The sequence below is a fragment of the Periplaneta americana genome, chromosome 4 (genome assembly GCF_040183065.1).
Source record: "Periplaneta americana isolate PAMFEO1 chromosome 4, P.americana_PAMFEO1_priV1, whole genome shotgun sequence".
Classification (NCBI taxonomy): domain Eukaryota; kingdom Metazoa; phylum Arthropoda; class Insecta; order Blattodea; family Blattidae; genus Periplaneta; species Periplaneta americana.
This window is the reverse complement of record NC_091120.1, coordinates 134150671-134166165: the sequence shown is the minus strand read 5'-3', so window position 1 is coordinate 134166165 and position 15495 is coordinate 134150671. Positions and strand designations below refer to the sequence as shown.

Below are 15495 nucleotides of genomic sequence, written 5' to 3'. Positions count from 1 at the left end.
CTTTCGTCTCGTTTCTCTTACCTATACTCTAACCACGACGTAAATACCAGATCACTTATCTGTGGCACACTAAGTATACCTCTTCAGAGAACATCTTGTTATTCCTCATCTTTTACAATATTCAACTCGCGTCAATGGAATTCCTTGTCACAAAGTATTAGGGGCTGCAAGACAACAAACACCTTTAAGAACAGCTTAAAAGATAACCTTATTAGCATTTCACTCCAATCATACTGATTTAAACTATCACTGACTACATTGTAATTTTTTTTCTTTAGACATCATCCTGATTGTGCTGTATTTTCAAAATTGTCTCATAATAATCTCTTTCTACTATCTAATATCATTTGAAATATATTAACATTCTATGTATTTTAGTTTAATTCTGCTACACAGTTTATTTCAGTGTTTAATTAATAGTTCATAGTATTTTGTTGTTTAATTCGTAAATAACTCTTGTATACATGTAACTCTCATCTAAATCTAATTGTTGAATTCTTTGTAAGTTCATGCATATATATATACACTTTTTGCTGGTTGAGTGGAAGAGAAGGACTTACGGCCTTAACTCTGCCAGCTAAAATAAATCATTATTATTACTATTATTATTATTATTATTATTATTATTATTATTATTATTATTATTATTATTATTATTATATGAGAGCGCAGTTTTAGAGAAAACGGCGCGCTAAATTACACTTGCGTAAGAAATAATAGAATTTTGAATATGTGTTCCACTAATACAAAATACTGTCGCACTGTTAAAAATAATATGCATTGTATGCTTGTCAGCTTTCACAAATATGACTACGGGAACCTGGGATAAGAAGTCTGTATTTATTGATCAATTGCGAATACAAGAAAAAGTGTAGGCTACGCTATTCATTCTATTTAAGCTTCCCCTTTATTTCCTGCTCGGTTCATCTTATCATTTGAAAAACTCTTTATCTAAAAGCAGCAATACTGGATGTCCAAAATCGAACTTTCAGAGCCATGGCTTTCTTGTTCTAACGACACTACATAAGATACGAATTTTCAAATTAAAAGACAATGTGTAACATTCGAAAAGAAAAAACAGAAGTACTGTAGACTTGCTATGAAATTTAAATAAACTTATTATACATCATTCACGCTTGCTAGAAAACATTTTGGGACATTAGTGTTAGGTATACTGAATCTTGCGAAAGTATTACATACAGATTTATGTAGTAGAGAGATTTCTCTCATCTATATCTAGCTTTGAGAAATAAAATGTATTCTGTGTTTTAGGTTAAGAATATTTTATTCAGTTTCTTATGTATTTATATTATTTCAAACGTAAACTTACCTTTAACTGCCATCTTCACAGTGAATTCCAGATGAAACAACTGCCAGCAAATCTGAAAATCAATTAATAAAATGTGTTTTGAATTTATATATATTACATACATATCATGGGGAAGAATATTGTCAAACCTCTTCGATTCCTAGTGTTTCTAGTAGCTCAAAGTTTTAATGGTGTCTCTAGGCCACGAGAAAATGTTCAATAATTCGATTCATGAGGTTCCAACATATCTTCGGATCATGTGATAGGGTGGCCAATTTCTTTCCCCCTCCATTGCCAACATCGCTGACTAGCTACATATTACACTAGTCAGACTTCAGATGCATACAAACAATTGTTCTTCCTTTGACACATATCGTCAAGTGAGATTTACTGTATGATAATAGATGTACATATCAACTAGAACCTCAGAGGGCAGACTAAACATTAAGTAATAAAATTACTAGATCTAAATCATTTTATATCATTCAGGGCCGATTTTACCAGAATGTTACTAATCCACAATTAACTAATTGTAATTTAACTTAAATATGGAAATTAAGTAATATTTAGTTTGTTTGCATTTCACCGAACTAATACGCATTTAAAATAAAAGTCAATTAATTTAATTCCCAATTAAGTCATCATGGTCTTCGGAATCATAGTAAAATCGTAATTTCGAAGGTCATGTGTCTTGTTAATATAAGCAGTGACCTATATAGTGAGTTCATTTGTTATAGGCTACTGCGATAATAAAATGTCATCAAAAACCGATACGTCGAAACATATTAAAATCGTTGAGAACAAAAAGCCTATAGAAGAAAAGAAGGAAAGTTGGAAATAAGTAGAGAGAGATTTCAATGTAAGAAAACCTCATCCCAATGTCTTCAGCAAAATTGAAGACAAAACGGGATAATATGAAAGAAGATGCAACATACATGCAATATTGTATAGGCACATCAATAGCCAGTAACTCTGTGTCAAGGCTTGAAACAGAATAGCATGGGATGAAGTAATTTTCTTGTGTTGATGGGATGTTGTACGGGATGTATGTTATTCATATTACTTTAGTTGCTGTATTTTAGGCAACTGAAGATTGATTGAATGTTTTTTCAATAAATGAATCATTTAAATAATTATGAAGTACTGTACACTGGCTCGCAAAACTTTTGTCCGATATACTGTACAGTTTTTCTCGTTCTTAAGTTGGTATCTGTACTCACTCTAGGACAGTAGCGTAGGCGGCAGGTAGTCTCCCTGCAGGTAACAAACCCTCCTCACAACACAAAGGTTGAACCAAGATACTTAGATATTTACTTAATGATGTAGTGATATACCTAGATAAATTTAATAAACACGGCATTTTGTAGCTCCTCCTCACGCCACGGTTCTTGCGTTCTAATGCATCTGTAGCTTATTTTTCTTTGGCTGTTGTCATGGTAATAACACTACGCTAATAAAATTACATAGATTAAAGGTGACACTAACAATCAATAGATTAATATTCTAAAAGGTCGGGTAAATAATAATTTTATTAAGACACATTTTTATGGGCATGTATATAAATTAAAACTTGATTGTCAATTATATCCCGTAGGATTCAGCAGTTTAATTTATATTTTGCACACATACAAAAAATTTGCATATTACTCTCATCTAGTAATGGAACGAAAATGTGGTTGTAACGAACTAAAAAATAAGCAAAGCAGGTAAAAATAGCAAATGTCTGTGCTTTCAACACCAAACATGATATTGGAACCATATCTGATACAACAAAGATTTATACATGGAGGAATTGTCCTGTTGAAAAAATATAACTATATCAGGTTGCAACATGCGCATGCTAGGTATCATACAGTGTTTTCCAGTATGTGGATATATTGCTGGGAAGTCAAATTGGCTTCACTTTTACATAGAGTTCCTCCTCATAGCCTGGAAATCCATCACCAAACAAACAGCGACAGAAATATGTCCACTGCGTTGTATTGATGTTAATATTCTGGCTGAAAACTTGTGGACCCAATAGGACGAAATACGTGAATAGGCCCAGGATTGGTGTTCGAGAAAATCTTTTAATCTGAAAATATTACATTTTCCCATGGATATTCATAATATTCTTGTCAAAACGCGATGTGATCTATTCTAAGTTTATGACCCAACATAATATTTATACGTGCAGGGAAGATGAAAAATATTTCTCGAATATTATATGATACTCAAGAGGAATAAACAACATGTTTTAAACATTTCGGTGCAAAATAGACTCAATGTTTTATTTATGTAGGTTACATATACCGTTATTGCTCTAATAGGTTGTCTTTGATTCGATTAGCTAGGTATATACCTACAACTCAGAGTTCAAATACCTTCCCTTCCAGGACGACATGTGGAATTGGGGTATTAGACATATTGCCAACATAATATCTCACAAAGTTCACTTCCAAATTATTTCTTAGGACAAAAGTTTTAGTCGACCTGGTTGGCGAGTTGGTATAGTGCTGACCTTCTATGCCCAAGGTTGCGGGTTCGACCCCGGGCCAGGTCGATGGCATTTAAGTGTGCTTAAATGCGACAGACTCATGTCAGTAGATTTATTGGCATGTAAAAATTTCCTGCGGGACAAAATTCCGGCACATCCGGCGACGCTGATATAACCTCTGCAGTTGCGAGCGTCGTTAAATAAAACACAACATTTTAACAAAAGTTTTGCGAATCAGTATACCTACTTATGTAACTACCAGTTGGAAATTCTAAATCATCTTCTGTACTATGCAAAATATACAATGCTGATGTGTTCCTCAGCCTAAACCTCATTTGAAAATCTTTTTCTTCCTTTGTATTAAAACAATATTCTATTTCGGAAATTGTCCTCGCTCGTCTTGGTAAGAAATCAACATCTTGACATATCAAGTCCATCATTGTCCTCACCACGATGAAAATTATTGTCGTTAATGCAGGATTAATTATTTAAATAACCAAATATTGACCAATTAACATAATTGCAGTTTAATGAGGGATTAAAGCCCAATTTGTGTAGGTGAAATGCATTGTCCCTGTAAATGTGAATTAACAAGACTATAAGTAACAATATTAAAGCTAAATACACGTATGTTTGGTGAAATCGGCCCTCAATGTTGATCTGTAACGTCTTCGCATGCAGGAAACTTCTTCACCAAGTGTGTAAGGCGTGTAGTCTGTGCTATAATTTGCAGGCGTTTAATGAAAACTTGGTTGATAGGAGGAGAAATATAAGATAAAGTCTTTGTACCCAAGACAGTTTTCACTCTGCATGAACACTAGTGTCGTAGATTCGAAGTATGCCTAACCATAAATGTTTATTCCTTTTCATTGTTGTGTAGGATGTCGCTTCAAATAGAGGCACGTTCCTTGTTAAATTAGATTCATCTTTTGGGTAGATAACAAAGCCTTATTCATTTCATTCATTCATTTATTTTATTCCATAGATCTTACATGAGCAATGAAGCTTTAAGATGTGGAACATGTCAACATTTTACAATATTACAATTACAATTTCTACAAATTTTTATAGTTTTACAATTTAGTAATTTTCTACAATTTTTACAATTTTGTACAATTTTTTTACATTTTTTTTTACATTTTGGCGAGATGTAGTGAGATGAGATGAGGTCCGAGGATTCGCCAAAATATTACCCGGCATTTGCCTTTTCGGTGGGGGAAACCTCGGAAAAACCCAACCAGGTAATCAAATCAAAGGGGTTGATGCCAAGGATTCGCCATAGACCATCCGGCTTCAGTCCCACGGCTGGGGAAAACCTCCGAAGAAACCAAAGTCCAAAGGGGGATCCAACCCAAGCCCGAACGCAGCTCCGGATCAGCAGCCCAGCGAGTCTGTCGACTGAGCTACATCGATGGCTCTACTAAAAGTATACAATACATAACCAATCAGATTATTAAATCTACAAACGCAAACGATCATTCATAAGTTGAGCTATATTATAATACAAAACAATTTAATTAAATTTAAGGCATAAACAATTCAACCAGTTGTGATATACAGAAATTGATAATACATATCATGCAAACTACTTCAAATTACAAACACAAACAATTTATCAGTAGAGCTATATAGATTACTATTCAATTTAAAGCATATACAATTCATCGGCCAAAACTATACAAATATATACAATACAAAGTAGCATACTTTCATTAAGCTATACAAATTTGTGCAATTAATATCAAGTAGATTAATTCAATTTATAATCATAAACAATTCATCAGTTGAGCTATACATATTACCATTCAATTTACAGTAGGTCTATATACAATTCATCAGTAGAGCTACACAGACTAGTAATCATTTTAAGAACATATACAATTCATCAGCCAAACTATACAAACATATACAATCAAATTAGTTCAATTTACAAACTTATTTTCGTTAAGCTATACAATTCATATGAAGTAGATTTATTCAATTTATAAGCTTAAACAATTCATCAGTTGACCTATACAGTATACTATTCAATTTACAGTACATACAATTCATCAGTTATGCTAAACAAAAAATACAATACATAGTAAACAGATTAAGTCAATATAAAAACATATTTTAGTTGAGCTATATAAAAATGTACATGTCATTTAAGTAGAATAATTCAATTCACAAGCATAAACAATTCATCAATTGTGTAGAAGGTATGAGTATGTAGAAATTTGGTTAATTCTTTTCTGAACCTTTTCTCGTTGTTCTTCAAATCTTTAAGATAATTAGGCAGTGCATTGAAGACTGTTATACATGAATAGCGAACTCCTTTTTTAAAACAGCATAGACTAACAGAGGGTAGATGAAGATCTGATTTATGTCTTGTATTAAAATGATGAATGTCTTGATTAGTACTGAATTTATCTTGGTTCTTAATATACAGCATCATTAGGGAAAGAATGTATTCACAAGGTAAAGTCAAGATTTCTAAGTTTCGGAAAATATTTTTACATGAGGTCCTTTTATGCACACCGGCCATTATTCTTATAGCTTTCTTTTGTAAAACAAAAACGTGTTTAGCTTCAGACGAGTTACCCCACAATATTAATCCATATTTCATTACAGAGTGAAAATATGCAAAGTATGACATTTTAAGTAAGTAGAGGTAAAGTGGAATCACCTACTTGTATAAACATAATGTGACTCGTTATGCGTATTTCTTATGATTGTAAATATTACAGCAAGAAAAACGTGACAGTGGAAAATGTTATAATATACAGTTACTGAAATTATTGCCCAACTATTTTCTAGCTACCCCGATTAGTAATCTAATCCACAAAACATCACGTGTTCAACGAAAAACTGATCTACCAAGCAAGGGGTATCTTCATATGTTTTCTATGCCTTCTGAACTTTATTTCATTTGAAAATTTTCATTTTGTAAAATTATTACTTGGACGAATACCGAAATGCATAAAAATGATATATGGTACAGGATTACAGCTGAGCGACATTGCCGAAAAACAGTTAAATAAATGTCAGAGAAGCAAAATAGATATATCTGAATGGAAAGATAATAAGTCTAAAATGCTAAAGAGTGCTGAGGAATCATGTAAAAGTGGAAAAGGGATATTCGTCCCATGAAAAAGAATGCCAGACTATTCTGGGATACAGGGATGCAAAACTGTGCTCCAATTGAAGCACACGTCATAACGTCATAAGCCGGAACACGTAACTCATCTCTTCCCTTCAACCTTCGCGTCATTGTAGAGTAGGGGGAGAAGAGAAGAGAGAACACTGTGTTTGTCAAACGTCACATAAATGTCTGGCTCTGGCCTTGTGGATGGGGTGGGAACGAACTCTTTCCCCATACTTCCATCCCTCTCTTCCCCAGTTCTGCAACCCTGAGTGAGTGGAATAATGATCATACCAGCTATATTTAAACTCATCGCATCCGAATTTCTAAAATTTAAATGGCTAACATTTACTGGTTTCAACAAGTAACAGTTAAACTTTTCTGCATTAAACAATTTAAAGTTTACTGTTCGGGTGTTATAAATTCAGTACCGCGACAGTAAGACATTATAACACAAGTATTTATAACCATTCTTCTAACAATTCTTGTTACCAATAATAGCTGTTTCAGGTTTCTCAAAGTTTAATGGTTATATATATATATATATATATATATATATATATATATATATATATATATCACAGATAAATATCTAAATTATCTCATTATTATTATTATTATTATTATTATTATTTATTACTATTATTATTACTATTATTATTGGATTTGAGGGAGGTAGGATATGATGATAGACTGGATTAATCTTGCTCAGGATAGGGACCAATGGCGGGCTTATGTGAGGGCGGAAATGAACCTCCGGGTTCCTTAAAAGCCAGTAAGTAAAGTAAAGTAAACTATTATTATTATTATTATTATTACTATTATTATTATTATTATAACTATTTCTTACCAATGTTTATTATTGTCACACTAACATTACTTACCCAAATTTCATTATTTACTTTCATGTTGTTTTATGGTCTAGATATTAATGTAATAACTATGTAAGCAATTGTATTTAATTAGAATTAGAGTCTGGCTGGGCGGAAGAGAAGGCCTACTGGCCTTAGCTCTGCCAGATTAAATAAATAAATTATTATTATTATTATTATTATTATAGTTATTATTATTATTATTATTATTATTATTATTACATTGTCTTTTAATAAAACTACTTAGATTACAAAGTGCAGCAACTTAGCTAGATATTTTACATATACAGTAATATTACATCACATACAACATTATTATCAATGTATGTACGTATGGTATGAATGTGCAACTACACGGGGTTTATTAGAAGTTACATCTTGTATCCTGAAATATATTAAACTTCATTTTAAACCAGGCGTGCCAGAAATGAGACACTGAATGTGCAGACTGCATCATTCAAGCTTTGCTCTTACCAGTTCTTAGCTGGAGGGGTGTACAATAATCTATTCTGCGCTTCTAGGGTTGGATTAAATAGGCATTTGGTCATTATAAACAAACTTAGCAGAAAGAAAAAAAAGCACAGTTATTATCAGTGTCTATATTTGACAATTATAATACAAGAAACTTTAGGCTTACTCAGTTATACTTCACAAAGTAGTGGTTTATAAAGCATAATTTATTAATATGATTTTTATATAGTATTTGAAGAAAAAAAAATATATTGCAGTAATTTCGAAACAAAAAAAAAACCAAACACAGAATTTAATTTTACATAGTAGGTACTAAATAATTTTAAAGTATTAGATCCTACTCTTTCATCGCGCGTCAAGCATTATTATTTATTGGGACCATAGGTATACAAATGTTGAAGAAAATATTACAGCCTTCTTCCAATTAATTACATGCAATAGGACATTGTGAAGTTTTTACACTGAAATCATTTCCTTGCTGTATGTCAATATAAATTAACATTAATATTAACAAATAATATAAATTAGGCTTAGAATTTAAATTCACATATAGTTTATTTGGAAAACGTTGAGAGCAAGTATCAACAAGTTGGGAGCGTTACTGAAAGAAATTAAAAGTGTAGTTCACAAGCTCTGAAGCGACGATATTCTCTTTATGTCAGGCTTAAAGATTTGTTAATGTAAGTATATTAACATAATAGTCACGTGAGATAGAAAATTTGTCATTATATATTTTTCCATAAAAAAATTCCGCTTGCAAATAGTTGCTTTCTTCGCTCCTTACAACATCAAGAGCCTCACATGTATTCGTCACTATATTCTCATCACTTAACAGCTTATACAATGAAAGTGGTAAATCGTTTAACCTTTGATAGCTCTGTTAGTACAGACTCCAAAACAACGCCATTGTCAAGTTTGTTTTGCCGTGAGAGTACTGATTAAGAAATAAGCGCCGGCGAACATCATAATAACTTTACTAATCTGATCTAAATTGTCACAACACTATTACCTCCACATGGGCTGATGAAAGCCTTTCATTTTAAAATTACTATTGGCTGAGGAAAACATTATAGCACTTATGTTATATGATTCGTAATTTCTCTTCTTCGTTTTCTGTGAACTCCTCACTTCATCATAACTCATTCACAGACACAGCCAAATCAGCACCCGTACTAAAACTGTGTTACTGAAGCTAAAACTGATATGCTGCTGCAGGTACTGTATAACCCTGTCGTGCTCCCCTCCAAGGGATTCTCTCCCTCCAGGTAGGGGAATAGGAACTGCACATCGCATAGAGACAACTGCACAATGTCCAGGATTTTGACTTGCCTATTTTAAACCATTGAAACGAGACAAACTAAGCAAATTAGTATTTGGATCAGATCACTGCATCACTAAAAATAATAACTGGCGTTGCATTGCCTTTTATCACTATCTGATCATGAAACTGCAGTTCACTACAATAGAACAGAAATTTCTAGTCCCAGGGCATAGTTTCCTGCCCTTGATCGAGATTCTGTCGTCTCTGAAAGGAGATAGAAACAAAAGACAGCATATCATCCTAAACAGTGGCTGGAGGTTACTGTTCATGCAAGTTCTTAATTCACGGAATATTACATGGGCAATATGACTTTGTTAATCTTCCATGAATTGAAAAATTGTTCTACAGGTATCCTGCATTTCAAGATAACGATTCCTCATTGGCTCTAGTTTTCGGCTAATGAACTTAACTTGATGCTATCTCGAGTAAGCCATAACATGCTTATGTGATCTGAAAGATTCTTAGGGGACTCAATGTTCTTCCATATTATCTATCTCAAGTTATTCCTTTTCTTTATGTTAACCCACAAAACATTAAGCAGGAAAAGAAAAAACCTTATCAGATATGTGAAAGCATCTTCCTTCAGAATATAGAGTAGGCCCTATTTTATGAAAATCTCGCACCACTTTAATGTACTGTGAAATGTGAACACAGGAAATTATCTTTTAGTGTACTGAATTAATAGACTGAGAGTTTCTTTATATGTGATAAATTTATGTGCTAGAACAATTTCAATAAAATATAATATATGTGCGATTTGTAGGATAGATCAGTATTCCATCATTGTGGGTTAGATATCTGTTCCATAAAAGAGATTATGCTAATTATATCCCTCATTATATTTATTATTTTATTTTTTAAATTTAAATATATAGAACACAGAATATAATTACAATAGAAACAGAAATAAAATAATACAATCACTATAAAAAGAAGATACAGTAATATTAACCAAATTTGAGGATCGAATGAGCAGCGCTCGTGTTCGGTCGCAGTTCAGATAATATATTATCAATATATAAGAGGAATATAGAAAATAAAATAAAATAGGAAGTACAATTAAAATTACAGCTGCAATAAAATGATATATTATATTATTAACATAGAGAAGAATAATATCGTACGTGATTAAAGTAGGAAAATTTTGGAAAAAATATGTATCCCAAAATTATAGAATACAAATATAATATAGGCCGATTAATGCATACACGTAGGCTATAAATTTATTTAACCAAATTGAAGATATTAACATGTTTCTAATTTTCTTGTACTGTGTACTTGTAAACTCCCTCCTCCCCATCCAGCAACGTTGCCAAACACCAAATATTGTAATCTTTAATAATTAGTTAATTATTGCAATTAGAAAAAATTGTGAGGACATTTTTTTCTTTCTTATGACATGCACAATCATCAGTTAAAATAATGACACTTATATCCCTTACACCCTGTATAACAGCAGAACATAACATGACTGGCTGAATTATAATGTAGGTCTCTTATATTTATTATGCACACGGAACATATTACATTATTTTATAACCACGTCTTAGTGAAAAGGGTATAAGGCTCTTTGATACTCTTACAGAATTTTAAATATTAATCCTTCCTTGATCCTCTGATTGAGGTTCTGGTTGATATGTTTATCTATTATTAGGCAGTACATCTCACTTGACGATAATTATGTGTCAGAGAATGAACAATAATTGTTTGTATATATATTATGAAGTCTGACTAGTGTAATATGTTACAAGTCAGTGATGCATGCAATAAGTCATAACAGTAGCATTTCTGTAAACATATGTTACATATAAGTTTAATTTTCATATTATTTAGATAATATATCTCATCGGTGTTCTAAACGTGTGGCTGCATAGAGAATCATTATACAGATATAAAAATTAATGTTAAATAACGAAAGTGCAAGTGGAGGTATGAGCATCGATACATACATCACTTAGGAGAATGTAGTACCATGCGACACCGGTAGATGGCATGTGCGTTCACAGCAGGTGTATGAGGTTAGGAAATACAGTAGTAAGTTACGGATTTCCATCAACACTGAATACTTAACCAATATTAAATTCTGCAGTATAAATTTGCGCTTCCTTTTTAGTGGAACTGGTGTGGGAACAGCATTGGAAGAGAAGCGAATGAGAAAGGAGCCGTGGCGAATTAGAGACTCGACTGTGGAAACGATGATGAAAGGGAAGCCACCCCTCAAGAAGGGTGTGAGGAAGATTGAAGCAATCAGCATTGCGCTCGTAAACCCTCACAGCGGAATACAATATGAAGCAAGGACACACATGCACGCTGTGTACACAAATGCAAGCTGTAGCAGCGATGTTTGTGTTCCAACACTCTGATATGGGACGTTGCAAATTGTACAGGTTTGACGTTAATTCGGTTAGGCTGATATTCTTGGATATGTGCTTTATTAAATTTCTCACTTAGGAATCTGTGTTAGCTTACATTTTTGCGTTGATACTAATAAGTCTAAATTACTGATTCAAAGTCACACCAGTGAAAGGACAATAAATGCAAAACAAAAATTACAGTTAATAAATATAAATATTAGCAAACTCGTAGTAAAATTCAGAAAATTGGCAAGCAAAATTTGTGGTGCTTCTTGAGAAAGTGCAGAGTTTCAGAAATACTACCGCACATTGTTATAATTCCTCTAAAAATACGAGCGTATGAACAATATGACTACCTGAACTCGTTTAAAATTAGAGCGATAGAATTGGTACATGCTTCCTCGTTACACGTTTCGTAACAGTTCATTTTATCATGTTGCTAATGATGTTATTATCTATGGTTTACTTTCTTGAAGATATTACATATAATTTATGGAACATATCAAACTCGTGGGTTTTAGTTCGAACTTAAGGTTAAGATACAAATTAGATTTACTTTAAGGGGTCAGGTACAGCTTACAACAATAACATTTTGGAAATATTCAACATTTGTTTCCTCCATTACTGTCTCATGTACAATAATGAAAATTAGTACATTTTTTTTTTTTTCATAATTTAGTTCACTGTGAAGTGATGATGGGTTTCCCACATAACTGAAAAACTATCCAACATTCTGTGATGAAATTGTTTGTGTTTATTTATGTATGCCATATCTACAATATGATGCAAGATCACTTCTCTACCTTTAATAGATTGTATGATAAAAAATAAATTTATTTACAAAAATGGTCAAATATCAGTATTTTCTATTACACAAAATAAAAAAATATATATATTTATTAAGGAATGTAGTTGAAAGAGCATGATATTGTAAACATAAGTTTCAGAAATAAAATAAAAGAGAGAGAACATGAAAAAGTTAACAAGTTTTTTTTCAGTTGAGGAAAACGCTTCATCACTGCAGAGTGAACTGGCAACATTTTGAATTTTGAAAAAAGAAAAAATGTAAATACTTTTTATACATACCAATTTCCATTATTGTACAAGATACAGTAATGGAGGAAAATATGTTGAATATTTCCAAAAAATGTACTGTTGTAAGCTGTACCTAATCCTTAAATATTATTTTAAGTGATCGTGCTTCATTTAATTTAGGATGCTCCTTGTTAATATTCATATACTATTATGATTATGTTTATTATTATTATTATTATTACTATTACTATTATTATATTTATTATTATTATTATTATTATTATTATTATTATTATTATTATTATTATTAACAGTATTACACTGATTATTGTTATTAGTATTATTATTAATTGTGTTTATTATTAATTGTCATATTGAATGTAATTAGTTACCACTGCCACCGGGTATTTACCCATTTGCAGTGTGAATAAATGCATATATGAATATAAACTTTAGTTTTCTGAATTGCACTAAATTCTTACAATCCATTTAGGAAGATATTAAAAAAACACACAGTAGAAATTAGGCGCACGCACGCACGCACATACACACACTCAGCGAGAGAGTGTAAGATGGACTTTGTTACAAAAATTTATGAGGGACATAGTTTAACAAAATGAACAATTTTCATACAGGAACGGAACGTTCTGTTTGGCACTTTGTTATAAGCTTTGTAGCCTAGTGCACCTATCTCGGTTAGAATAAATGGTTAGATACCCATAGTTAACTAATAAGAATATAAACCAATGCACGATCAAATTCGCTTGATTACGAAACCGCGGTTAGTTGTCGCATGTTTATTTTGCCATTATTCTTCTCGGGTCAATTCATCGTACTATCACAGTTTAGTATATACAGTCACGAAACTTGAGTTTTGAGGGTGCTAGGAACAATTGATTGCACCGGTACTATTTCGCATTGTCTGTAATGAGGCGATATTAGCGATCCTAGTGGTTAGCAACTATCTATGGATGCATATTTACTACGTAGTGAGCTTCGTCACTGTATATACTAGACTGTGGTACTATTCAGGAGACAGTACTAGTTGATTTTGGAAGCAATGTTATAAAAAAATATTGTATAAATAGTTTTAATTTATATTTATTCTTGTACATATAAACGTAGGCCTCTTTTCTATTTATAATTCCTTGAAATAAGTAGTTATGGAAAGGAAATAAATTAAGAGAGAGAGAGAGAGAGAGAGCATATGAAAATTCATTTTCACTCGAGCCTATTGAGAAACACTAAAATGGATAATAAAAAATTAAAAATCTCATGACGTGACAATAAAACAAAAACGAGATTGCTGGAAGAAAAAGTCGCTTTAATTTTTCGGTGCGCCGGGTAAGTTAATAAAAAATACGTACAATTTTCTTCTATACTTTATATGTAATTTAGCAATTTTTTTTTTATTCTATCTGCTTATTCCTCAGGTGTTAAGTACAGAAAAAACGTACAATAATTTGAAAACAGGCTATTATTATTTAAAGAGTAAGTGTACGAAAATCGCCAAAATGTAGTTCAAAAGTCGCTACATTCCTTATTATCAATTGATAAAATTTTATTTTTGTCGCTAGAGGATACTGAAAAATTGCTAAATCCCTATTTAAATAATAGAAAAGTTAAAAGATATTGTGAACGTAAAACAATTCATAGTCGCTAAATTGGCAACGCTGACTAGGCCTATAAGCAAAGAAGTAAGTTAGAGTTCGTGCGAACATAACCTCAAATACTATTAGTCTACATTCTTCATCACTTAATTGATTTAACTGAGATCTCCATAATGTTCGGGAACTATTTAAATTTTAGCAACGTAAAATTAAATACGTACCGTAATTAAAAATAACAAATTATAGAAGTGATAAGACTATAGTAAACTCATAAAGCGCCAAAAACAAAGGTGAAAATACGAAAAATACTGAAACACTCAAGTTATTGAAATATGTTAATTTCATACGTTACCACACACAGAATTCTAGCATTCCATAAAATTAAGTATAAAATAGATAACCTCTGTATGAGAGACTGCAATCCAAGTGGTCCGCCGCGCCGAAAGCACCGTTCATGTATTGGGTTACTGAAAAAGTTCCTATCGTTTTTTCGCTATGAAAAAAGTTCTTTTTTGAGATAAATACAGAGTTTTTCCGATCTTTGATAACGTCAGGAATCACACCGACAGCTGAATTGCAACGAGAGGTGACAGACCAATAGTGAGTGATTTCATAATCAGAGTGCACAGTGTATCACAGTAGCAATGCCCAAGAAAATCGAGCCTTTTTGGGAGGGGTACATAACTTTCCGATGCCAAGTACAGTTACGCGAAAATCATAGGAGCCTGCAAAAAAACGTGATTTCGTTATTTCCAACAAAGGTATCGTCGACCTGGTTGGCGAGTTAGTATAGCGCTGGACTTCTATGCCCTAGGTTGCGGGTTCGATCCCGGGCCAGGTCGATGGTATTTAAGTATGCTTAAATGCGACAGGCTCATGTCAGTAGATTTACTGGCATGTAAAAGAACTCCTGCGGGACAAAA

At 32.3% G+C, this 15495-nt stretch overlaps 1 protein-coding gene across 1 annotated transcript in view; it reads right to left on the bottom strand.

Moving 5' to 3' along the window:
* Positions 1–1328: 1328 nt before the first annotated feature.
* Positions 1329–15495, bottom strand: part of Csgalnact (Chondroitin sulfate N-acetylgalactosaminyltransferase) — a 1311749-nt gene continuing 1297582 nt past the window's right edge. The window contains exon 6 of the mRNA XM_069823988.1: positions 1329–1382. The gene's annotated coding sequence lies outside the window, so the exon portion shown is untranslated. The remainder of the gene's footprint in view (positions 1383–15495) is intronic.